General features: G+C 44.4%; 1 pseudogene across 1 annotated transcript in view; it reads left to right on the top strand.

Annotated features, from left to right (window-relative positions):
• LOC123990614 overlaps positions 1 to 27,760 on the top strand; it is a 117,808-nt pseudogene that overhangs the window by 61,188 nt on the left and 28,860 nt on the right. The window contains exons 7-13 of the transcript XR_006830685.1: positions 1,989 to 2,171; positions 5,502 to 5,865; positions 6,218 to 6,400; positions 16,050 to 16,201; positions 16,303 to 16,424; positions 19,325 to 19,534; positions 20,991 to 21,189. The product of XR_006830685.1 is annotated as an AT-rich interactive domain-containing protein 1B-like (transcript). The remainder of the gene's footprint in view (positions 1 to 1,988; positions 2,172 to 5,501; positions 5,866 to 6,217; positions 6,401 to 16,049; positions 16,202 to 16,302; positions 16,425 to 19,324; positions 19,535 to 20,990; positions 21,190 to 27,760) is intronic.

Below are 27,760 nucleotides of genomic sequence, written 5' to 3'. Positions count from 1 at the left end.
GGGTGATTTAACATGAAGTCAGAGTAATCAGCAACCAACTCGTATATCCACGGCCGCTTCTGTGGTCAAATCCATGTTTGTTTCAACAGTGGTTTGATAAAGAAGGTCTCCTCCGGTGTACACAGCCTGACCCCAGGACGGAAGTCATCTAATTGTACACCATAAGCCGTAGTCCCTCCCTAATGATGTATAGCAGTCCATTTCTACTGCTGGGTTTTCCATAGGATCATTAGTACAACAGATTAGCCATAGATTCCACTCCCTCTATACCTCTGGGCTGCTGTCAGCACTGGGCCAGAACTTCAGCATGTTTCCCAAATGGCACCCCATTCTCTATTTAGTACACACGTTTTGACTCTGGTCAAAAGTAGTGCACTATGTAGGGAATATGGTGCAATTTAGGACATGCCTTTATAGAGTAACCATGGCTGTGCCTCTCAGCGGCTGCCAATATGGTTGTCAGTGACCAAGCAGTCAGACATGTCAATCAGGCTGTTTTCTATGGCCCACCCTCAGCCCAGCCAGCCAGCCCAACACTGGGTTAAGGCCTAGCAAGTACTAGTCAAAATAACACCTCAGCTGCCAGCTAGGCAGAACCTTTTTCTCACTGTCTAAAGGGGATCATTGTAACAGTGGTGGCATTAATAAAAACGATTAGTCACTCCAAGCTTGGGGAGCGGCGTCTATTGAAATGGAGCATGTGAGTGAGCTGCTGAACCACGGGGAAGGGGGAAGTCATCAGATTTTCCTATTGGCCTTATCAGGACTGTATGAAGAGTATTTTATTAGGATCCCTATTAGCTACTGTTAAAGCAGCAGCGACTCTTCCCGGGGTCCACATGAAACATGTCATAATACAGAACATGAATAGACAAGGACAGAAATACTTAAAATAAGAATAGATGTTAAATAGGTCAATGGAACTCGACCAAAACAATGGAAATGCCATGGAAACGTATGGGGGAAAGATCTCCTCATTGCACCCCCAGTTAAATTTGCCTACATTTTAGTGTATTTCAGACTATTTTTGAGGTAAAAATAGAAGTGTGGGTGTCAACCCCAACACATGTCCATGTCATCGTCACCAATCGACTGCATTACAGTTCAAAACAACTGACTACCACCACCCATTTCTGTATGCACCACCCATTTCTGTATGCTAGCTATGCTGCCAGGTTATATGGTCCGAAGTTGGCATTTAACAGTGACTTTTGAACCTGAAAAGGGACAACTTCTAAATGTTATGCAGTGAAAACAGCCAAATGATCCAAATGGGAGTTTAGTAACCACATTGTGGGCCTTCAATCATGACGGAGTTCACCAATATCCACTGGCTTAGATCAGATTTGTAGAATGTGTTCCAATCCGGCGTCCTTCTATCCCCCATAGTCTAAATTCCATTGATGCCTTAGCATTCCATGCATCATGTAGTCATTCATATTTAAAGGGATAGTTCAACCAAATGAATGTCTTTCTTACTGTGTCTAATGACTGATTACATGGTAAGTAAACCAGTATGTCATTTGGGTGAGCTATCCCTTTAAGCGGTAGTGGGTTTGTGTATTCAAGTGGTTGTATCACTCCTCTGCCCTTAGAATGAGGTTTTGATCAAGTGAGATGAAAAGATCACATTTCAAACAGATGGGAGACCTTTTCCATGGCGTGCAGGTGGATGTATTAGCTCTTGTGCTATTTGTCATCCTTTCAGATCAGTTTAAATGTCGATTTGGACGTTTGCTGTAGCATTTGGTAGTGGTTTTCAAAAGGCAAAGGTAAGTGTTACCATTCAACTCAAGCGAGTACACTTCAATTGAACTCAATTGCTACATTGACAATTGGGTTCAAATATAATGGAGTCTGAGAGGAAAATGTCTCCTTTTAAGAGTAGCTAGGTTACCTCAGTCCTAACCTTCCTATATTTCTGCTTTCAATTAGAATGATTTTAACAGGGCTCTCTCCTTTCACTCTCATTCTTTTGTTCTTTCCAGGGTTCCCACCTGCCATGCAGCGGAACACCACAGTCCCCCAGCAGTCAGGTCAGGGACCCGCCATGTCCCCTCACTCGTCCCCCGGTGGCTCCATGCACCCCCAAAGCTCCTACCACCAGCAGCAGCTGCAGGGGGGCCTCGGCCCCTCGTACGGACCCCAGACCAGCCAGTACGGCCCCCAAGGTAATATTCCACTCCGGGGTGACGTTTCCCCTAAGTACAGATCTAGGGTCAGCTTCCTCTTTTTTTAAGGACCAATAAATGTTATTATTATTGTCATTATTTAAAAAACAAAAAATGTCAAATAGGAACTCAGTTGTGTATTCTATTAACAGTAAGTTGAGACCCCAAGGTGCAATTTTGAAATGTGGTTGTGCATCACCAGTCACTCAATTAACCCATGTCAGCTAACAGGATACGGTACGCAGACCCACGAGCCACTGCAGCCCCTCACGAGTTACAGTTTTTGGTAGCCCCACCCCCATACCTGGTCTAGCAGCAAATTCACCCTTCTCCTTATATTCCTCCAAGGTAACACATCCTCCATGCTGATGATAATATTCCTCCAAGGTAACACATCCTCCATGCTGATAATGATAATATTCCTCCAAGGTAACACATCCTCCATGCTGATAATGATAATATTCCTCCAAGGTAACACATCCTCCATGCTGATAATGATAATATTCCTCCAAGGTAACACATCCTCCATGCTGATAATGATAATATTCCTCCAAGGTAACACATCCTCCATGCTGATAATGATAATATTCCTCCAAGGTAACACATCCTCAATGATAATATTCCTCCAAGGTTACACATCCTCAATGATAATATTCCTCCAAGGTAACACATCCTCAATGATAATATTCCTCCAAGGTAACACATCCTCCATGATAATGATAATATTCCTCCAAGGTTACACATCCTCCATGATAATATTCCTCCAAGGTAACACATCCTCCATGATAATGATAATATTCCTCCAAGGTTACACATCCTCCATGATAATGATAATATTCCTCCAAGGTAACACATCCTCAATGATAATATTCCTCCAAGGTAACACATCCTCCATGATAATGATAATATTCCTCCAAGGTTACACATCCTCAATGATAATATTCCTCCAAGGTAACACATCCTCAATGATAATATTCCTCCAAGGTAACACATCCTCAATGATAATATTCCTCCAAGGTAACACATCCTCAATGATAATATTCCTCCAAGGTAACACATCCTCCATGATAATGATAATATTCCTCCAAGGTAACACATCCTCCATGATAATGATAATGTTCCTCCAAGGTAAAACATCCTCCATGCTGATAATGATAATATTCCTCCAAGGTAACACATCCTCCATGATAATGATAATATTCCTCCAAGGTAACACATCCTCCATGATAATGATAATATTCCTCCAAGGTAACACATCCTCCATGATAATGATAATATTCCTCCAAGGTAAAACATCCTCCATGCTGATAATGATAATATTCCTCCAAGGTAAAACATCCTCCATGCTGATAATGATAATATTCCTCCAAGGTAACACATCCTCCATGCTGATAATGATAATATTCCTCCAAGGTAAAACATCCTCCATGCTGATAATGATAATATTCCTCCAAGGTAAAACATCCTCCATGCTGATAATGATAATATTCCTCCAAGGTAACACATCCTCCATGCTGATAATGATAATATTTCTCCAAGGTAACACATCCTCCACGATAATGATAATATTCCTCCAAGGTAACACATCCTCCATGATAATGATAATATTCCTCCAAGGTAACACATCCTCCATGCTGATAATGATAATATTCCTCCAAGGTAACACATCCTCCATGATAATGATAATATTCCTCCAAGGTAAAACATCCTCCATGCTTGTGGCTGATGATGATGCTGGTGCCCATACAGCCTGTTAATTCACACTGGCCTTTTCACATCAGAACTCTCTCTCCCCTGTAGCAGGAGGCTAGTGGAATGGTGGCAATCCTATGACTATATTCTATGGCTCAACATACATTTCCACAGGGTTGGAGAGAGCAGGGTTTTTTCCCACAGCTCAGTAAATCTCCCATCTACCTCCCAAGTGTTCCATGCTTTGCATATACTGTAGCCTACTTTGCATCTCTCGCTTTCTCTCTCTCACTCACACACCCGTCTGGGGTAGAGGAGGAGACTTGTTCCATCTCTTTTTATGTGGCTGGTTGTGCTATCCAGCACACCTGGTTTTAAGTACTATTTGAAATAATTTCCCTCTGATGCGTGTCGCATTGGAACCAATAGAAGTTTCCCAAAACTCCAAACCCCACCCACCTAGTATTTGAACCCAGGTCTTTGTAGTGTGGTGTCCAGAGCCAGACACCAGGCACACACAGCAGGGACTATTAATCAGGGATCTGGAGCAGGGAGAGCGGGTGGGGGCAGAGACCTCAGCTATGAAAACGCACACACATTGGTCACGCATTCATCAAGGCATGCTACCACACACACGAGATGGATTACCGTAATGACCCAATTTGTGTGAGCCCCGTTCCAGATGAGCGCTTACGACGTCCATGGGTCGGTTTCCATCCTTCGCTGAAACAAAGTAGATTGATGAATGCTGCACGCTTTCATCCAGTCAACCAACTGGTTGACAGCACACCGCATGCATTACACCACTAATTCACATAACTCAATACAAACATCTCGCTCCTACAGAAAGCCTAAAATAGAAGCCCCCTTCACTACTAACTAAAAGCACCAGCACAGAGCAGTACAGTTGATCAGTGTGAACAGACAGGACTGGGTCTGCGTCCCAAATGTGTGTCTATTGGGCCCTGGTCAAAATAGTGCACCAAATAGGGAATATGGTGCTGTTTGGGAAGCAAACTGTTTCTGTGGCCACTCGGGGAGGATGACCTTGTCTGATCCATGTCACAGCCCTGTGTTCCTGAGGGGAATTCTAGGATTAACATGACTACAGAGAAGCTGATGCTGCCAGTGAATTTCCATATAATTGGCAGAGTCCCAGACCCCCCCATCCCCTTCTCCTCTCCTTTGCCTGTGAGCAAAGCTCGTTATAGGGATGGAACCAGAATAACTCCAGGAAGAGCCAAAATAGCAGCTCTCCCTGAAACACCACGACCGAGTTAATGTATTTTTGGAAGTCTCACATGACATCAAAGTGTGTGTGTGCGCTTTTTTTCTCTCTTGTGAAATACCCTATGAAAGATTGTTCTGGCTGGAGTACAGAATCTGAAACAGAGGAACATGAGGCAATGCTCTGTTGAAATCACACACGCTGTGTGTCCCAAATAGAACCATATTCCCTACGTAGTGCACTTCTTTTGAGCAGGGCCTGTCCTTTTGAAAGAAATAACATGGATAGGTGAATGAAGAATCTATGAATCAAGCCAATTCCAATGTTCTTAAGTTCTGATGAACATAACATAGCCAACCTGATGATCCTCAGTCTTAATGTTGATGACTTACTCTATTCTGTCTCTCCAGGTAACTACCCCAGACCCCCTAACTACGGCGGGACCCCCAGTGCCAACTACAGCGGTCCTGGCCCTGGCATGAGCAACAGCCTGGGCATGAATGCCAATAGCCCCATGCACGGCCAGGGCCCTGGGCAGCCCTGTGGCTCCATGCCCGCCGGGCGAGGCCTGGGCCCGGGGGCCAGTGGGCGACCCCACCTCGGTGCCAATACCAACACCATGGCCCCCACCTCTCCCAGCATGCCGCAGCCTGCCGGACAGCGCCAGGGCATGAGACCGCCCCTGCCCAGTGTTAACCAGGAGGCAGGTCTGGGTCCGGGAACCAACGCCATGCAGGGGCCCAACGCTGGTCCCAACCCTTCTGCACAGGGAAGGTGAGTCAGGACAGGGGCCACAGAAGGGATATAGTACCCGTCCTAAATGGTACCCTACCCCGATATAGTGCACTACTTTTTGACCTGGGCCCATTGGGAATTCCATAGGGCTCTGGTCAAAAGGAGTTCGCTAGAGTGTAGGGAATAGGTGCCATTTTGGGATGCAACACCACGGGTCATTCTTGTGTGTAAGTTCTACACATTCACTACTCCACACCCCACATATCCTCATTCAGTCATCATCCACACACTAAGGTTATAAGGTGTGTAGTAAATGCAGTTAGAGTTTGTCCTCATGTGTCTGTGAGTTTGGAAACCAAAGGGACTTCTTCTCTCTCCTCCCTCACGTCAGGCCTCCCTACGCGCGATCCCCTGCCTACCCCAGCCTGAGTTGTCCTGGGACGTGCCCTCGCCTCTCTCCCCATCACTCTCCCTCCCCTCACCCCCATCACTCTAATTCCCCCCGTCCCCCCCACCACACCCAGGTCAGCAGTGCTCAGAGCCACCCCATGATGCAGCAGGCTGACCAGTATGGGTAGGTGTCACATCTGCAGTCATATGTAATAAGTATGTAATACATACTCTGTACACTGCTGGTCGCAGCACTAACCGAGCATTGGGCTGCACAGGAGATGTACCTCTCCACTGGTCACAACCAATGATTTATATACAGTGCCTTCAGAAAGTAATCATACCCCTTGACTTATTCCACATTTAGTTGTTACAGCCTGAATTCAAAATGGATGACAAAAAAAACTCACCCATCTACACACAATACCTCAAGGCCAATGTGAAAACATGTTTTTGTAAATGTTACATCACATTTACTTAAGTATTCACACCCCTGAGTCAATATGTGTTACAATCACCAGTCTTTCTGGGTAAGAACTTTACACACCTGGATTGTACAATATTTGCCATTATTCTTTTCAAAATTCTTGAAGCTCTGTCAAATTGGTTGTTGATCGTTGCTAGACAAACATTTAAGTCTTGCCATAGATTTTCAAGCAGATTTACACTACCGTTTAAAAGTTTGGGGTCTCCTAAATGTCCGTATTTGAAAGAAAAGCTCATTTTCTGTCTATTTAAATAACATCAAATTGATCAGAAATACAGTGTAGGCATTGTTAACCTGTAGTGACGCCCAGCCTGTGAACGGGACTGTTATCATCATCATCATCATCTGACACTAATTAGCATAACGCAATGGACATAAATCTTCCTAGAAAATATTCCTATTCATGAAAATCACAAGTGAAATATATTGGAACACAGCTTAGCCTTTTGTTAATCACCCTGTCATCTCAGATTTTGAAAATATGCTTTACAGCCAACGCTAGACAAGCATTTGTGTAAGTTTATCATAGCCTAGCATAGCATTATGCCTTGCTAGCAGCAGGCAAACTTGTCACGGAAATTTACGCGAGAATCTCTCTCGGAGCCACCATGTGACCACTTACGCAATGTGCCCCCATACAGCTATTCTTCAACAGAAATGCGTAAAACTACGTCACAATGCTGTAGACACCTTGGGGAATACGGAGAAAGCGTAAGCTCGTTGATGGTACCTTCACAGCCATATAGGGAGTCATTGTAACGCAGCGCTTTCAAAACCTGGGGCACTTCAGGATTGGATCTTTCTCAGGCTTTTGCCTACAACATCAGTTCTGTTATACTCACAGACAATATCTTTACAGTTTTGGAAACGTTAGTGTTTTCTATCCAAAGCTGTCAATTATATGCATATTCTAGCATCTTTTCCTGACAAAATATCCCGTTTAAAACGGGAACGTTTTTTCCCAAAAAATGAAAATACTGCCCCCTAACACCAAGAGGTTAATGTTGTAAATGACTATTGTAGCTGGAAACTACAGCTTATTTAAACAGCAGATTATTTCAAATTAAAAACAAAAAAACAATTATGGAATATTTACAGAGGCCCATGAGCAGCAGCCATCACTTCTGTGTTCCAATGGCACATTGTGTTAGCTAATCCAAGTTTATCATTTTAAAAGGCTAATTCAAATCAAATCAAATTTTATTTATATAGCCCTTCGTACATCAGCTGATATCTCAAAGTGCTGTACAGAAACCCAGCCTAAAACCCCAAACAGCAAGCAATGCAGGTGTAGAAGCACGGTGGCTAGGAAAAACTCCCTAGAAAGGCCAAAACCTAGGAAGAAACCTAGAGAGGAACCAGGCTATGTGGGGTGGCCAGTCCTCTTCTGGCTGTGCCGGGTGGAGATTATAACAGAACATGGCCAAGCTGTTCAAATGTTCATAAATGACCAGCATGGTCGAATAATAATAAGGCAGAACAGTTGAAACTGGAGCAGCAGCACAGTCAGGTGGACTGGGGACAGCAAGGAGTCATCATGTCAGGTAGTCCTGGGGCACGGTCCTAGGGCTCAGGTCTTCCGAGAGAGAGAAAGAAAGAGAGAATTAGAGAGAGCATATGTGGGGTGGCCAGTCCTCTTCTGGCTGTGCCGGGTGGAGATTATAACAGAACATGGCCAAGATGTTCAAATGTTCATAAATGACCAGCATGGTCGAATAATAGTAAGGCAGAAAAGTTTAAACTTGAGCAGCAGCATGGCCAGGTGGATTGGGGACAGCAAGGAGTCATCATGTCAGGTAGTCCTGGGGCATGGTCCTAGGGCTCAGGTCCTCTGAGAGAGAGAAAGAAAGAAGGAGAGAATTAGAGAACGCACACTTAGATTCACACAGGACACCGAATAGGACAGGGGAAGTACTCCAGATATAACAAACTGACCCTAGCCCCCCGACACAAACTACTGCAGCATAAATACTGGAGGCTGAGACAGGAGGGGTTAGGAGACACTGTGGCCCCATCCGAGGACACCCCCGGACAGGGCCAAACAGGAAGGATATAACCCCACCCACTTCGCCAAAGCAAAGCCCCCACACCACTAGAGGGATATCTTCAACCACCAACTTACCATCCTGAGACAAGGCTGAGTATAGCCCACAGAGATCTCCGCCACGGCACAACACGGGGGGGGGGGGGCGCCAACCCAGACAGGATGACCACAACAGTGAATCAACCCACTCAGGTGACGCACCCCCTGCAGAGACGGCATGAGAGAGCCCCAGTAAGCCAGTGACTCAGCCCCTGTAATAGGGTTAGAGGCAGAGAATCCCAGTGGAAAGAGGGGAACCGGCCAGGCAGAGACAGCAAAGGCGGTTCGTTGCTCCAGAGCCTTTCCGTTCACCTTCCCACTCCTGGGCCAGACTACACTCAATCATATGACCCACTGAAGAGATGAGTCTTCAGTAAAGACTTAAAGGTTGAGACCGAGTTTGCGTCTCTGACATGGGTAGGCAGACCGTTCCATAAAAATGGAGCTCTATAGGAGAAAGCCAAGCCTCCAGCTGTTTGCTTAGAAATTCTAGGGACAATTAGGAGGCCTGCGTCTTGTGACCGTAGCGTACGTGTAGGTATGTACGGCAAGACCAAATCAGAGAGATATGTAGGAGCAAGCCCATGTAATGCTTTGTAGGTTAGCAGTAAAACCTTGAAATCAGCCCTTGCTTTGACAGGAAGCCAGTGTAGAGAGGCTAGCACTGGAGTAATATGATCAAATTTTGGGGTTCTAGTCAGGATTCTAGCAGCCGTATTTAGCACTAACTGAAGTTTATTTAGTGCTTTATCCGGGTAGCTGGAAAGTAGAGCATTGCAGTAGTCTAACCAAGAAGTGACAAAAGCATGGAAGTGACAAAAGCATTGACTAGAAGTGACAAAAGCATGGATTAATTTTTCTGCATCATTTTTGGACAGAAAGTTTCTGATTTTTGCAATATTACGTAGATGGAAAAAAGCTGTCCTCGAAATGGTCTTGATATGTTCTTCAAAAGAGAGAACAGGGTCCAGAGTAACGCCGAGGTTCTTCACAGTTTTATTTGAGACGACTGTACAACCATTAAGATTAATTGTCAGATTCAACAGAAGATCTCTTTGTTTCTTGGGACCTAGAACAAGCATCTCTGTTTTATAGTAGAATAATAGTAATAGTAGAATAGTAATAGTAGAAATTGATTTTGCAATTATGTTAGCACAGTTGAAAACTGGCCTTCTTTAGACTAGTTGATATCTGGAGCATCAGCATTTGTGGGTTCAATTACAGGCTCAAAATATCCATAAACAAAACTTTCTTTTGAAACTCATCAGTCTATTCTTGTTCTGAGAAATGAAGGCTATTCCATGCAAAAAATTGTAAAGAAACTGAAGATCTCGTACAACGCTCTGCACTACTCCCTTCACAGAACAATGCAAACTGACTCTAACCAGAATTGAAAGAGTGGGAGGCCCCGGTGCACAACTGAGCAAGAGGACAAGTGCATTCGTGTCTAGAGAAAAAGACCCATCACAAGTCCTCAACTGGCAGCTTCATTAAATAGTACCTGCAAAACACTAGTCTCAACATCAACAGTGAAGATGTGACTCCGGGATGCTGGCCTTCTAGGCAGAGTTGCAAAGAAAAAGCTATATCTCAGACTGGCCAATAAAAATAAAATATTAAGAAGGGCAAAAGAACACACACTGGACAGAGGAATATTGGAAAATAAGTGTTATGGACAGACAAATCTAAGTTTGAGGCGTTCGGATCACAAAGAAGAACATTAGTGAGATGCAGGAAGAAAGAAAAGATGCTGGAGGAGTGAACCATCTGTCAAGCATGGTGGAGGCAATGTGGTGGTCTGGGGGTGCTTTGGTGGTGGTAAAGAGAGAGATTTGTACAGGGTAAAAGGGATCTTAAAGTAGGAAGGCTATCACTCCATTTTGCAATGCCATACCCTGTGGATGGGGCTTCATTGGAGCCAATTTCCTCCTACAACAGGGCAATGACCCAAAGCACAGCTCCAAACTATGCAATAATTATTTAGGGAAGAAGCAGTCAGCTGGTATTCTGTCTATAATGGAGTGGCCAGCACAGTCACCGGATCTCAACCCTATTGAGCTGTTGTGGGAGCAGCTTGACCGTATGGTACGTAAGAAGTGTGCATCATGCCAATACAACTTGTGGGAGGTGCTTCAGGAAGCATGGGGTGAAATCTCTTCAGATTACCTCAACATATTGACAACTAGAATGCCAAAGGTCTGCAAGGCTGTAATTGCTGCAAATGGAGGATTCTTTGATGAAAGCAAAGTTTGAAGGACACAATTACTATTTCAATTAAAAATGTATAACCGTGTCAGTGTCTTGACTATTTCCTATTCATTTTGCAACTCATTTCATGTAAAACAAGGACATTTCTAAGTGAACGCAAACTTTTGAATGGTAGTGTATGTCAAAACTGTAACTAGGCCACTCGGGAACATTCACTGTCTTCTTGGTAAGCAACTCCAGTGTAGATTAGGCCTTGTGTTTTAGGTTATTGTTGAAAGGTTACTGCTGAAAGGTGAATTAATCTTCCGGTGTCTGTTGGAAAGCAGACTGAACCAGGTTTTCCTATAGGATTTTGCCTGTGCTTAGCGCCATTCCGTTTCTATTTTATACGCATTCTGTACAGGCTTCCTTTTTTTCACTCTGTCAATAAGGTTAGTATTGGGGAGTAACTAAAATGTTGCTCCATCCTCAGTTTTCTCCCATCACAATCATTAAACTCTAACTGCTTTAAAATCACCATTGGCCTCATGGTAAAATCCCTGAGCGGCTTCCTTCCTCTCCGGCAAGCGGGTTAGGAAGGACGCCTGTGTCTTTGTAGTGACTGGGTGTATTGATACACCATCCAAAGTGTAATTAATAACTTCACCATGCTCAAAAAGATATTCAATGTCTGCTTCTTTTTTTTACCCATCTACCAATAGGTGCCCTTTGTGAGGTGTCGGAAAATCACCTTGGTCTTTGTGGTTTAATCTGTTCTTGAAATTCACTGCTTGACTGCGGGACCTGACAGATACTTGTGTGGCGTACAGAGATGGGGTAGTCATTCAAAAATCATGTTAAACACTATTGCACACAGTGAGTCCATGCAACTTATGTGACTTGTTAACCTCTCTAGGGTACGTGGGCGTCCCACCTCGTCAACAAGCAGTGAAACTGCAGGGCGCCAAATTCAAAACAGAAATCCCATAATTAAAATTCCTCAAATATACAAGTATTTTACACCATTTTATAGATACACTTGTTGTAAATCCAGCCACAGTCTCCGATTTCATAAAGGCTTTACGACGAAAGCACACCAAACGATTATGTTAGGTCAGAGCTAAGTCACAGATAAACACAGCCATTTTTCCAGCCAAAGAGAGGAGTCACAAAAAGCAGAAATAAAGATGAAAATTAATCACTAACCTTTGATCTTCATCAGATGACACTTATAGTAGGACTTCACAATACATGTATGTTTTGTTTGGTAAAGTTATTTATATTTATATCCAAAAATCTGAGTTTGCATTGGCGCATTATGTTCAGTAGTTCCAACCGTCCTGTGATTTTGTAGAGAGCCACATCGATTTACAGAAATACTCACAATGAACATTGCTAAAAGATACAACTGTTATGCATGGAATTTTAGATCCACTTCTTCTTAATGCAACCGCTGTGTCAGATTTCAAAAAAACTTTTATGGAAAAAGCAAACCATGCAATAATCTTGAGTACAGCGCTCAGACAACAAATCAAGCCAAACAGATATCCGCCATGTTGGAGTCAACAGAAGTCAGAAATGGCATAAATATTCACTTACCTTTGATCTTCATCCGAGTGCACTCCCAGGAATCCCAGTTCCACAATAAATGTTTGTTTTGTTCGATAAAGTCCATTTATGTCCAATACCTTCTTTTTGTTCGCGCGTTTAGCACAGTATTTCAAATTCACGACGCGCGATCACTGGGAGCAGACAACAAGTCAAAAAGTTCCGTTACAGTCCGTAGAAACGATGTATAGAATCAATCTTTAGGAGGTTTTTAACATAAATCTTCAATAATGTTACAACCGGAGAATTCCTTTGTAGAAATGCAATGGAACGCAAGCTAACTCACGTGAACGAGCCTGGCCAGCTCGTGCCTCTCTGGCAGACCTCTGACTCATCCAGCTCTCATTCCCCCCTCCTTCACAGTAGAAGCATCAAACTGTTGACATCTAGTGGAAGCCTTAGGAAGTGCAATATGACCCCATAGACACTGTGTATTCGATCGGCCAAGAGTTGAAAAACTACAAACCTCAGATTTCCCACTTCCTGATTGGATTTTTTCCCCGGGTTTTTGCCTGCCATATGAGTTCTGTTATACTCAGACATCATTCAAACAGTTTTAGAAACTTCAGTGTTTTCTATCCAAATCTACTAATTATATGCATATTCTAGCTTTTGTGGCTGAGTAGCAGGCAGTTTAATTTGGGCACGCTTTTCATCCAAAATTCCCCCTACCCTAGAAAAGTTAAGTACGTTTTTACTCCTGAACTTATTTAGGCTAGCCATAACAAAGGGGTTGGATACTTAGTGACTTAAGACATTTCAGCTTTTCATTTTTAATAAATTAGTCAATAACTCTTAACATAATTCCACTTTGACATCATTGTGTGTGTGTGTGTGTGTGTGTGTGTGTGTGTGTGTGTGTGTGTGTGTGTGTGTGTGTGTGTGTGTGTGTGTGTGTGTGTGTGTGTGTGTGTGTGTGTGTGTGTGTGTGTGTGTGTGTGTGTGTGTGTGTGTGTGTGTGTGTGTGTGTGTGTGTGTGTGTGTGTGTGTTGGCCAGTGGCCATAAACCACAATTGAACCTTTGGCAGCGATTACAGCCTCGAGTCTTCTTGGGTATGACGCTACAAGCTTGAAACACCGGTGTTTTAAAGAGTTTCTCCCATTCTTCTCTGTAGATCCTCTCAAGCTCTGTCAGGTTGGAAGGTTGGACCTTTGCCCCAGTCTGAGGCCCTGAGCGCTCTGGAGCAGGTTTTAATCTCTGTACTTTGCCCCGTTGATCTTTGCCCCGTTGATCTTTGCCTCGATCCTGACTAGTCTCCCAGTCCCTGCCGCTGAACATCCCCACAGCATAATGCTGCCGCCACCATGCTTCACTGTAGGGATGGTGCCAGGTTTCCTCCAGACGTGACTCTTGGCATTCAGACCAAACAGTTCAATATTGGTTTCATCAGACCAGAGAATCTTGTTTCTCATGGTCTGAGAGTCTTTAGGTGCCTTTTGGCAAACTTCAAGCAAACTTCATGTTCCTTTTACTGAGGAGGTGCTTTCGTCTGGCCACTCTACCATAAACACCTAATTGGTTGAGTGCTGTGGAGATGGTTGTCCCATCTCCACAGAGGAACTCTAAAGCGCTTGGGTCACCTCCCTGACCAAGGCCCTTCTCCCCCGATTGCTCAGTTTGGCCAGGTGGTCAGCTCTAAGAGAAGTCTTGGTGGTTCCAAACTTCTTCCATTTAAGAATGATGGAGGTCACTGTGTTAGGTCCCCAACCTTCAGTGTTGCAGAAATGTTTTGGTTCCGTTCCCCAGATCTGTGCCTCGACACAATCCTGTCTCGGAACTCTACAGACAATTCCTTCAACCTCATGGCTTGGTTTTTGCTCTGACTTTCACTGTCAACTGTGGGGCCTTACATAGACAGGTGTGTGCCTTTCCAAACATGTCCAGTCAATTTAATTTACCACAGGTGGTCTCCAATCAAGTTGTAGAAACATCTCAAGGATGATCAATGGAAATAAGAGCTCATTTTTTTCGAGTCTCATAGCAAAGGGTCTGAATACTTATGGAAATAAGGTATTTCTGTTTTTATACATTTGCAAAACTTTCAAAAACCCTCTTCGCTTTGTCATTATGGGGTATATTTTGTAGGTTTTATTTAATCCATTTTAGAATAAGGCCGTAACAATGTGGAAAAAGTCAAGGGGTCTGAATAATTTCCAAAGGCACTAGATGACTGAGGGGGCATGGTATTGAAGCCACTGTGCCTCCATCTTGGCTCTCCTCCATTGTAACAACTATTTTAGAACTTATAGAAATGCTTTTATTAACGTCTACATACAATTATTATATTGGACACCTTAATGCATACTTTTAAATTATGTGATATAAACAAAACATATATATATAAATATTTTACTTAAAGTATCATTTTTAGACATTACTAATGTCACTGTCCCCACTACAACAAACAAATAATTAAATGCATGTAATTTTGTCCTTAAGGTTTAATTGAAATTCCATGAATTCCTATGGAAGATTGCTCTTACTGGCGACTGGCAATATGTCCGATCGGTGGTTTGAAAGCCTCTCAATGACCAATACATAGTGTCGTCAATCCAGGGGGAACATACTTTAGTTTGGGGCTGGGAGAAGACTATGGTTGCGTCCCACTATGCCCACCTATTCCCTACTTACTGCACTACTTCTTACCAATGCCCTATGGTCCCTGGTCAAAAGTAGTGCTAAATATAGGGAATAGGGTGCTGTTTGGGACACACACAATGGTTAACTGGTTGGGAATGTAACTCCATTAGAGGTGAGGGACATGTCCTCATTACATTTCCCTTAGAGGGGAAATTAAGTGGGAGGAATCAAGTGTAGCTGGCTGGCAGCCTGTGGGGCAAATAGCCTAGTTGCCAAATCACCAAACCACTGAGTCTTCACCTAGTCTTTCTCCTCACTGGGTCCATTACCAGGTTAAATAGAGCAGCCTAAATGCCAGGGCATGATTTCTTTCTCCACCACCAAAAAAGTGAAGGGAAGTGAACAAGTGCATATTTTGGAAGGAAGGGGATATTATTAGGACCCACCCTCAGTGTGCTGTTCAGCGCCCAGGAAGTCTGGCTGGGGGTTGGAAAAGAGCAGGAAATAAATGGTATTACTTTTCACTTGACTCCCCAGCCTTTTGATGTGGGTATTATTTCCCACAGGGTTTAAAACGTCTTCAACGTTTCTTCTCTGTCCCTGTGTTGTGTGTTTTGGAGTTGAGAAAAGCTGCTGATGCTTTTGATGACCAACATGCATTATTCATATTGTCTCACTCACAACTCCATCTGTCCGTCAGGTCAATATGGTTTCCCTGTGTTTGAGGTTCAATTCCATTCCAGACATTTTTATATGGGTCTGTCCTCCCCTCACCAGCCTCCACTAATAGTTAAATGTAGTGTATGAATATAAAGCCTTTGGTAATAGCGTTGTGTATTACGGAGATGGTAAATGACTGACCCAATCTCTTGTTCTTTGGTTTTCAGGCAGGGAATGACCCCCATGCCTCACCATCCAGGCATGAGCCCCAGAGGGATGGCTTCCAGCCCTGCTGGCCCCTACAGCCAGCAGCCAGGGGCCAACACCTCTGGGAGGATGACCCCACAGGGGCCCCAACCTCCCTACAACGCACCCTCCGGTATCTACCTACTCCGCACACTGTCCATGTATACCAGACAGTCACAAGCCCCAGTATAACAGTGAACAAGAGGCTGAACTTTTTCCACCCTTCCTCCACAGGGCCCATGCTTATGGGAGGAGAGGGGATGGTGTGTCCCACTGACCCCAAACCGAGACCTCCAGAGCAGTACAGGGAGAGCAATACTCCTGGTCCTGCCGCCGAGCCCCCACCTAAACCCAAGGTAGGAGTTCCAGTTCTAACAGGCCCCTCGTCAGTACCTCTCAAAGCATGTCCTAATAACACGTGTGTATGGAAGAGGAACCTGAATGTGGCAAAGCTCAACAAACACAGCATCTAATGAGGCAGCAGACAAAAAGGAATGCAGAGAATTGAGAAAAACATCCTGCGTTTGGCATCATTGTGAGGATTTTCTAAAGGAAGACGTCGCTTTCTCTATCTCTCTATTTACCTTCTGTTACTACTGGGAGACTGTTCCAAAATAAATGCCTCTTTATAGCAGTGCTATTTTATGGTAAAAAGACCTACTCTCTTTTCAGCAAGTTGTTGATCATTATTACCCCACTCATGTCTCTGTCTGCCTGCCTGTCTCTTGACTGATTTGGATGTGTGATAGACACAGACCGACACGCTAAAATAACCGTCTCCCTTCGACTGCAAAGAACTTGTTACTGTTCACTGTGCTCTCTCATGAGCTCCTATTTCTCTTGTCAGAGTTTGGGTTTTTTCTGTTTTCTCTCCCTCCCTCCCTCGTGTTTCAAGTTCCCCCTCGCTTGGTTTGGTTCTGCACGCATCTGTGTGGTTGGTTCCAGACTGAGAGTTGTGTGAATGTGAACAGCTTTTCTCCCTCTGTGTTCATTTGTCTCCTCACCTCATTACCGGCTGTGAGAACATCCTCTTGATCACAAACTGAAGACTGTCAGCCCAACTGATCTGAGAGGAACCACTATTATGTCTCTTCTGTGTCTACTTAATGATCACTCCTCATACATTTGACTGCTTTGTGCATTTATGCTGTCATGGCAACAGCAGTAGCTTGCGTGGATTCATGTTTCCACTCATGACAACATGAGGGCTAGTAATAATGGCTGTGGCCTTTGCTGCTGAAGCTCCTGCCATGCACCTGTTTGGCAGACTGCCCTAGAATGCCGTTGCTCAATCTGTCTGTATGGCTCCTCTCACCATGTAGTTTCCACTATGTGCTCTGCCTTAAAGCCTCCAGGTGAGCGCTGAACAGAGCTGTACCAAGTGTGTGACTGAGAGTGCTGTCTGCAGCCAATGGCCCAGAGTTCTTACTCTCCCAGGATGTCTTTGAGGACAGGTTTTGCTGTCTGTGTGCTTTCTGCATGGGTGTGTGACTATGTTTTGGAGAAAGCGAGGGAAAAGGATAAAGTCAGACTGCAATCTCTCAAACTCCTGCCATCTCTCATCACGTGGCCCTGTTGTGTGTTGACGCGTGTATGAGTGTGTACGCCCATCTATTCCTCGTCACACTGAGAGGAGCTGTAGCTGCCCTGCTAGTCTGTCCTCTTGTCATGGGGTGGAGGACATCACGCCCACCAGCCCTATAAGTGCCGCAACAACTCGCTTTCACTTCTGTTCCATTTTTCATTTGTTGGATTGGTTATATATTTCCTTTTTTTGCTTAGTTTTTTACAGCTTGTCGTTTTTATATTCTAGTGTCTTTGTTTTTGTCTGAAATATGATTGTGGTGATGTTTGTGACCGAGACGTTCTCATTTAAGTCATGTATACAATTGGACCAATAATTTTCCATTCTTACACTCTTTTCTCCTATCTCTCCATACGGTGCCGGTAACCTGGCAGTCCTGCTGCACCACAAGGGCTCAAATGCTTCTCTGTTTGTATTGGTTGTTATTGATGACTGAGTATGTTAAAGGGGTACTTCAGGATTTTGGCAATGAAGCCCTTTATCTACTTCCCCTGAGTCAGATGAACTCATGGATACCATTTTATGTCTCTGTGTCCAGTATGAAGGAAGTTACAGGTAGTTTCGCGAGCCAATGTTATTGCACTAACACTATACTGAACAAAAATATAAACGCAAGATGCAACAATTTCTAAGATTTTACTGCGTTTCAGTTCATATGAGGAAATCGGTCAATTGAAATGAATTAATTAGCCCCTTATCTATGGATTTCACATGTTTGGGAATACATCTGTTGGTCACAAATACCAACAAAAAAAATGGGCCTCCATGGCATTTGTGTTTTTAAATTGCCATCGATAAAATGCAATTGTATTCGTTGTCTGTGGTCGGCCCATAACATAACCCCACTGCCACCATGGGCGACGCAATACACGTGGTCTGCAGTTGGACGTATGCTAAATTCTCTAAAACAACGTTGGGGGCAGCTTATTGTAGAGAAATTAACAATCAATTCTCTGGCAACAGCTCTGGTGGACATTCATGCAGTCAGAATGCCAATTGCACACTCCCTCAAAACCTGAGACATCTGTGGCATTGTGTTGTGACAAAACTGCATATTTTAGAGTGGCCTTTTATTGTCCCCATCACAAGGTGCACCTGTGTAATGATTATGCTGTTTCATCAGCTTCTTGATATGCCACACCTGTCAAGTGGATGGATTATCTTGGCAAAAGAGAAATATTCACTAGCAGGGATGTAAACAAATTTGTTCACAACATCTGAGAGAAGCATTTTGTGTGTATGGAACATCTCTGGGATCTTTTATTTCAGCTCATGAAACCTGGGACCAACACTTTACACGTTGCGTTTTGATGTTTTTGTTCAGTGTTAGCAAATTCCTTCAAACTGCACATAAAAGACGGTATCCATGAGTTCATCTGACTAGGGAAGTAGATACCGGGTTTCAATGCAAAAATCCTGTAGTATCAGTTTAATGAGAAAGTCCTCCAATCCTGCATCACGTGGTACTCTGTGTATACAGCTGTGGGACCTACCTGACTGTATAGCTGCCATTCAACTGGGCTTGAATGCAACAAGTCATATAATAATATACAGTTGGATGTTGAACATGTTTCTGTCTATATGACCCTCGTGACCGTGCTCCATAAGCAATGACAACAGTAGTAGCCCTGACTGACCCTTCCCCCTCTACTCTATGCCCCGCACCTTTAGAAGACCAGCCCGGCCACCATGACCAATGAGAAGATTCGCATCCTGTACGAGATGGGCGTAGAGCCCGAGAGGCAGGTGTGGGTGGACCGTTACCTGGCCTTCATGGAGGAGAGGGGCACGCCTGTACCTATGCTGCCAGCCGTGGGCAGGAAGCCCCTGGATCTGTGCCGCCTCTACCTGTGTGTTCGAGAAATAGGAGGACTGGCCATGGTGAGTCTGTGAGACCTGTGTGTTTGAGAGAGAGGGGGCCTGGCCATGGTGAGTCTGTGAGACCTGTGTGTTTGAGAGAGGGTGCCTGGCCATGGTGAGTCTGTGAGACCTGTGTGTTTGAGAGAGGGTGCCTGGCCATGGTGAGTCTGTGAGACCTGTGTGTTTGAGAGAGGGTGCCTGGCCATGGTGAGTCTGTGAGACCTGTGTGTTTGAGAGAGAGGGGGCCTGGCCATGGTGAGTCTGTGAGACCTGTGTGTTTGAGAGAGAGGGGGCCTGGCCATGGTGAGTCTGTGAGACCCGTGTGTTTGAGAGAGAGGGGGCCGGGCCATGGTGAGTCTGTGAGACCTGTGTGTTTGAGAGAGAGGGGGCCTGGCCATGGTGAGTCTGTGAGACCTGTGTGTTTGAGAGAGGGTGGCTGGCCATGGTGAGTCTGTGAGACCTGTGTGTTTGAGAGAGGGGGCCTGGCCATGGTGAGTCTGTGAGACCTGTGTGTTTGAGAGAGGGTGCCTGGCCATGGTGAGTCTGTGAGACCTGTGTGTTTGAGAGAGGGTGCCTGGCCATGGTGAGTCTGTGAGACCTGTGTGTTTGAGAGAGAGGGTGCCTGGCCATGGTGAGTCTGTGAGACCTGTGTGTTTGAGAGAGAGGGTGCCTGGCCATGGTGAGTCTGTGAGACCTGTGTGTTTGAGAGAGAGGGTGCCTGGTCATGGTGAGTCTGTGAGACCTGTGTGTTTGAGAGAGAGGGGCCCTGGCCATGGTGAGTCTGTGAGACCTGTGTGTTTGAGAGAGAGGGTGCCTGGCCATGGTGAGTCTGTGAGACCTGTGTGTTTGAGAGAGAGGGTGCCTGGCCATGGTGAGTCTGTGAGACCTGTGTGTTTGAGAGAGAGGGTGCCTGGCCATGGTGAGTCTGTGAGACCTGTGTGTTTGAGAGAGGGTGCCTGGCCATGGTGAGTCTGTGAGACCTGTGTGTTTGAGAGAGAGGGTGCCTGGCCATGGTGAGTCTGTGAGACCTGTGTGTTTGAGAGAGAGGGGGCCTGGCCATGGTGAGTCTGTGAGACCTGTGTGTTTGAGAGAGGGGGCCTGGCCATGGTGCGACATGTGACTCCTGTGTTCGCAACACATATACCGTCTCTGCCACTTGGTCTACAGCCCTGGTCACGCATCTGTCTCCCTATCTACCTTAATACTTCCCTGTCAATAGAAATATGAAAGGGGACCTGGAGGAAGCTGCCTGACCACCAGGCCTATCCTGGATGTCAAAATGACATTAAAAATTGACAAAGGCTAAATCTAGACCCTGGTCTGCTCCCTGACCCAATCCCAGTGTGCTATTAAATTAACTACATTATGGCCCTTGCTGGCTATACCGTCCCAGTTCTACCCCATCATATACGGTTTCATACTCAGCCCTGGTTGCTCAGGAGTCTCCTGTCGGCCATATGCCCCCCTCCCCCTGCAGGTGAACAAGAGCAAGAAGTGGAGGGAGCTGTCCACCCATCTCAACGTGGGCACGTCCAGCAGCTCTGCCAGCTCTCTGAAGAAGCAGTACATCCAGTACCTGTTTGCCTATGAGTGCAGGGTGGAGCGGGGAGAGGAGCCGCCGCTGGAGATCCCGGGGGAAACCAAGAAACAGGCTAAGATCCAGCCACCCTCACCGGGTGAGTAAAACACTTGAGACTGTAGCTTTCCTAGCTGAGCTGCACGCTATGCAGGGTTGGGATCACTTGTGTGTCGACTAAAGGTATAAGCTACCTGCTGGGGTTGACACATGTACACCCACACAAAGCCATTATAAACAGGCATGACCAGGATCATGTCCATATATCCACAGGCAGACCCATTCAGTCACCCAGCTTTTCATCCACAGGCAGACCCATTCAGTCACCCAGCTTTTCATCCACAGGCAGACCCATTCAGTCACCCAGCTTTTCATCCACAGGCAGACCCATTCAGTCACCCAGCTTTTCATCCACAGGCAGACCCATTCAGTCACCCAGCTTTTCATCCACAGGCAGACCCATTCAGTCACCCAGCTTTTCATCCACAGGCAGACCCATTCAGTCACCCAGCTTTTCATCCACAGGCAGACCCATTCAGTCACCCAGCTTTTCATCTATCCATCTCCATTCTCCCTGGGCTGGCTGCTCCCTCCTTGCACGTGGGCCTATTTCTGTCTGACAGGTGATTGTCATACAGAGAGAGATCCCCCCCCCAGGCGAAATGGCTGATGTCAGAGAGAGAGGGAGCAGGGAAGAGGGAACGTGAGGGAGAGATACAGAGTGCGAGTTAGACTGTGGGGGAGAGAGGGCTATCAAGCTGCGGGGGAAGGGATTCCCCCTAGAGAAGCTGAATAGGGGAGGAGTGTGGAGTGGCTGTCTATATAAACAACCATGACCTAAGTCTGACCTAGTTTCCCACAGACCAGTGGGGCAGTAGTTTTTTTTCCCTCACTTTCGCTGTCTCTGTGTGTGAGTATGGTAGGGTCACGTGAGTTCACATGCTCAGAGAAGGAGAGCGAGCTAGAGAGCGAGACGGCGCCTGTGGCTGAAACTCTTCATTGTTTACTTTTGGAGTTGAAACACGTGGCGTCTTGGCTGGCAGCGGACCAGGCACCAGAGAATCTCTCATTTACCAACACATGCATATTACTGCCAGCCTAGCCTGGCCCATTCTCTCATTTACCAACACATGCATATTACTGCCAGCCTGGCCCATTCTCTCATTTACCAACACATGCATATTACTGCCAGCCTGGCCCATTCTCTCACCCGCTCTCTTTCTGGCTCTGGCTCTCTCTCTCTCATTCAGTGGGGATTATTACAAGACAGGCTTTTTAATGTCTTGAATTGTTTCACTTTTTATTTTATAGATGTCAGGTTTGAGGTTTCTTTAATTTTGTTCTTGTATTGTTAATGAGAAGAACAGAGTGGTTTTGATGTAAGAACAAATGGGAAATGTAAAATGCTGAATTCATTGGTGCATCCCACCTTATTCCCTTTGTAGAGCACTACGTTTAACCTGGGCCCATAGTGATGTGGTCAAAAGTAGTGCACTATAAAGGGAATAGGGTACCATTTTGGACTCAAACATTATTACTAGACTAAGCAGCCTTTAATCCTGTCTGGTTTTGCTATGAGTAATCTAGCCTGCATCAGATAGTTACATTGTTCCACCATTCCAGTACTGTACATGTATCCTGCATGTTGTCAAATTTATTATGACTTGCCCAGTTGAATGGCAGCTATACAGTCAGGTAGGTCCCACAGCTGTATACACAGAGTACCACGTGATGCAGGATTGGAGGACTTTCTCATTAAACTGATACTACAGGATTTTTGCATTGAAACCCGGTATCTACTTCCCTAGTCAGATGAACTCATGGATACCGTCTTTTATGTGCAGTTTGAAGGAATTTGCTAACTAGTGTTAGCACAATTGCTAACAATACTGAACAAAAATATATAAAAAAAACAATACTGAACAAAAATATATAAAAAAAACAATACTGAACAAAAATATAAAACACAACATGTCCCAGAAATGTTCCATACGCACAAGTCTTCGTGGTCTCAAATGTTGTGTACAAATTTGTTTACATCCCTGTTACTGAATATTTCTCCTTTGCCAAGATAATCCATCCACCTGGCAGGTGTGGCATATTGAGAAGCTGATTAAACAGCGTGATCATTACACAGGTGCACCTTGTGCTGGGGACAATTAAAGGCCACTCTAAAATGTGTAGTTTTATCACACAACACAAAGCCACAGATGTCTCAAGTTTTGAAGTAGTATGCAATTGGTGTACCATAAGTCACCTCCAAAGTGGTCTTAGAGAATTACATCCAACAGGCCTCTCAACTGCAGACCACGTGTATGGTGTCGTGCGGGTGAGCGGTTGGTCCTGGCTCCCAAGATTGAAAAACTCATTCTGATTGGCTGAGCATGGCTCCCCAGCGGATGGAAATCCACAGATGAGGGTCTAATGAATTTATTTCAACTGACTGATTTCCTTTATATTAACTGTAATTCAGTAAAATTGTTGAAATTGTTTCATGTTGCATCTATATTTTGGTGTGTGTGTATATTAATTACACTGCGTGTACAAAACATTAGGAACACCTTCCTAATATTTAGTTGCGCCCCCTTTTCCCTCAGACAGCCTCAATTTGTCCAGGCATGAACTCTACAAGGTGTCTTAAGTGTTCAACAGGAATGTTGGCCAATGTTGACTCCATTTCAGGTCTGCTGAGTGAGCGTTTACTGTGACCACTGATGCTGTACCTGCTTTAAGTTATTTTCAGACCGTGGTTAAGTAGGCTACTGTGGCTATTTGATCATGTAGGCCTACCATCAAAAACAATGGACAAAATGCATTACATAACATTCAGCCTACAGTAGCAGCCAATATGTGGTGTTCAATGTAGGAAAAGGTGACTGACAATGTGCTGTCTGATACAAGAAACCACTTTACAAAATGAAATGGTATTATTATTATTCCTATACCATATTAATAAGATTCAGACAAATGATGCTACCCTCTGCCTATTGACTACTTGGCTTATTCAAGCCTGTCTCAAAATATAACACTGCCACTTTAAGACAAAAAAAAGCTCTTAACTGGACTTTTTCCCCCCAAAGATGTCTAGAAATGTACATGTTTTGTGCTCTAGCTGAAAGCAATCACTCCCCTATTACTGATTTAGAAATGATTTATAACTGGGCTAATAACTCACTAATTAGCAAAGGATTTGATCAAATGTGCACAAGTGGCTACATGCAGCTCTGATCTCAAAACAAGCTCTAATCTACTCATGACCACTCATGCTGTAAACACAGTCCAGTTCAAAAGTGAATGGCACATATCCATTTATGGCAATGGTCTATTTGCAAATAGTGCAGCTCTGATTGGTTATGCCGCACTGGTCTGTGTATAGTACGGGCGGAGTCGTGCATGTCAATGCAATATAAGCCTAATCAGATGCATTCTGCCTACAAGAAGTTACTCTTCTGTAGTTCGTTTTGTTTCAATATGTTGCATTGATTCGATCACAATTCTCACAGTAAAGGGAAATGTTAATGGTGTTAACATTGATATTGATATTTATTCTGCGCAGCGTCTTGAGGGAGCTGCATGCAGCTTATAGGGAACATTGGTGGGGGACCATTCTTGATACACACAGTGAAAAACCCAGCAGAGTTGCAATTCTTGACACACTCAAACCGATGTGCCTTGCACCTAATACCATACCCTGTTCAAAGCACTTCAATATTTTTTTCCTTGCCCATTCACCCCCTGAATGGGCGCGCACCCAATCCATGCCTCAATTGTCTCAAGTTGAAAAATCCTTCTTTAAACTGTCTCCTCCCTTTCATCTACACTGATTTGAAGTGGATTCAACAGGTGATAATTTAAGGGATTTATTGGCATTGGAAACGTGTGTGTTTTACATTGCAAAAAGTGTGTGTGTGTGTGTGTGTGTGTGTGTGTGTGTGTGTGTGTGTGTGTGTGTGTGTGTGTGTGTGTGTGTGTGTGTGTGTGTGTGTGTGTGTGTGTGTGTGTGTGTGTGTGTGTGTGTGTGTGTGTGTGTACACATGCATACAGTACCTTCAGAAAGTATTCACACCTCTTGGCTTTTTACACATTTTGGTGTTACAAAGTGGAATTTAAATATATTTCATTATCGTTTTTTGTCAACGATCTCCACAAAATAATCTCAGTGGAAGGAAAGTTCTAACGTGTAAATAAATTATGAAAATAAAATAATTTTGATACGTATTCAACCCCTTAAGTCAATACATGTTAGAATCACCTTTGGCAGTGATTACAGATGTGAGTCTTTCTGGGTACGTTTTCAAGAGCTTTGCGCACCTGGGGTAGTACAATATTTTCCCATTTATTCATTTAAAAATTCTTCAAGCTCTGTCAACTTGGTTGTGGATCATTGCTAGACAGCCATTTTCAGGTCTTGCCATAGATTTTCAAGTAGCTTTAAGTCAAAATTGTAACTAGGCAAATCAGGACCCTTGAATGTCATCTTGGTAAGCAACTCCAGTGTGTATTTGACCTTGTGTTTTAGGTTATTGACCTGCTGAAAGGTGGATTTGTCTCCGTGTCTGTAGGAAAGCAGACTGAACCCAGTTTTTCTCTAGGATGTTGTCTGTGCTTAGCTCTATTCCGTTTCTTTTTATCCCCCAAAGAACTTGTTGCAGCCACCACCATTCTTGAAAATATGAAGTGGTACTTAGTGATGTGTTGTTGGATTTCCCCCAAACATAATGCTTTGTATTCAGGATATAAAGTGAATTTATATTTTGCCGTTTTACTTTTGTGCATTATTGCAAACAGGATTCAACTGTTCCGGAAAAATGTTCTTCTTTACAGGCTTCATTTCCGTGCTGTAAATTAGGTTCGTATTGTGGAGTAACTACAATGTTGTTGACCCATCCTCAGTTCTCTCCTATACCAGCCATTCAACTCTAACTGTTTTGAAGTCACCATTGGCCTCATGGTAAAATCCCTGAGCGGTTTCCTTCCTCTCCGGCAAGCGGGTTAGGAAGGACGCCTGTATCTTTATAGTGACTGGGTGTATTGATACACCATCTAAAGTGTAATTAATAACTTCATGCTCAAAGGGATCTTCAATGTCTGCTTTTCTATTTATTTTTATGAACTCAGCAAAAAAAGAAACGTCCTCTCACTGTCATCTGCATTTATTTTCAGCAAATATTTGTATGAACATAAGATTGAACAACTGAAACAACATAAACTGAACAAGTTCCACAGACATGTAATGTGTCCCTGGGGGGGTCAAAATCAAAAGTAACAGTCAATATCTGGTGTGGCCACCAGCTGCATTAAGTACTGCTGCATTAAGTACTGCAGTGTATCTGCTCATGGACTGCACCAGTTCTTGGTGTGATATGTTACCCCACTCTTCCACCAAGGCACCTGCAAGTTCCTGGACATTTCTGGGGGGAATGGCCCTCACCCTCTGATCCAACAGGTCCCAGACGTGCTGAATGGGATTGAGATCCGGGCTCTTCTCTGGCCATGGCAGAACACTGACATTCCTGACTTGCAGGAAATCACGCACAGAATGAGCAGTATGGCTGGTGGTATTGTCATGCTGGAGGGTCATGTCAGGATGAGCCTGCAGGAAGGTTACCACATGAGGGAGGAGGATGTCTTCCCTGTAACGCACAGCGTTGAGATTGCCTGCAATGACAACAAGCTCAGTCCGATGATGCTGTGACACACCGGTCTTCCCGCTCCAGAGTACAGGCCTCGGTGTAACGCTCATTCCTTCGACGATAAATGTAAATCCGACAAACACCCCTGGTGAGACAAAACCGAGACTCGTCAGTGAAGTGAACTTTCTGCCATTCCTGCCTGGTCCGGTGATGGTGGATTTGTGCCCATAGGTGACGACATTGCCGGTTATGTCTGGTGAGGACCTGCCTTACAACAGGCCTACAAGCCCTCAGTCCAGCTTCTCTCAGACTATTGAGGACAGTCTGAGCACTAATGGAGGGATTGTGCGTTCCTGGTGTAACTCAGACAGTTGTTGTTGCCATCCTGTACCTATCCCTCAGGTGTGATGTTCGGATGTACTGAGCATGGGAAACGGTGTTTAAACCCTTTACAATGAAGATCTGTGAAGTTATCTGGATTTTACGAATTACCTTTGAAAGACAGGGTCCTGAAAAGGGGATGTTTTTTGTTGTTGCTGGTTTAAATACATACCCATCTACCAATAGGTGCCCTTCTTTGCGAGACATTGGAAAACCTGCATGATCTTTATTTTAGTTGAATCTGTGTTTGAAATGCACTGCTCGACTGAGGGACCTTACACATAATTCTGTGTGTGGGGTACAGAGATCAGGTAGTCAATAATAAACGTTAAATAATATTATTGCACACAGTGAGTCCATGCAACCTATGACTTATTAAGCATATTTTTACTCCTGAACTTTAGGCTAGCCATAACAAAGGGGTTGAACACTTAGTGACTGAAGACATTTCAGCTTTTCATTTAATTCATTTTGACATTTTGGGGTATTGTTTATAGGCCAGTGACAAACTAAATTGAATCCATTTAAAATTCAGGCTGTAACACAACAAAATGTGGGACAAAGTTAAGTGGTGTGAATACTTTCTGAAGGCGCTGTATTTCTACATATAAACAGTGGGGAGAACAAGTATTTGATACACTGCAGGTTTTCCTACTT

Source organism: Oncorhynchus gorbuscha, linkage group LG12, assembly GCF_021184085.1.
Source record: "Oncorhynchus gorbuscha isolate QuinsamMale2020 ecotype Even-year linkage group LG12, OgorEven_v1.0, whole genome shotgun sequence".
NCBI classification, from domain to species: domain Eukaryota; kingdom Metazoa; phylum Chordata; class Actinopteri; order Salmoniformes; family Salmonidae; genus Oncorhynchus; species Oncorhynchus gorbuscha.
The sequence above is the reverse complement of the archived record's forward strand: the minus strand, read 5'-3'. Positions and strand labels throughout refer to the sequence as shown.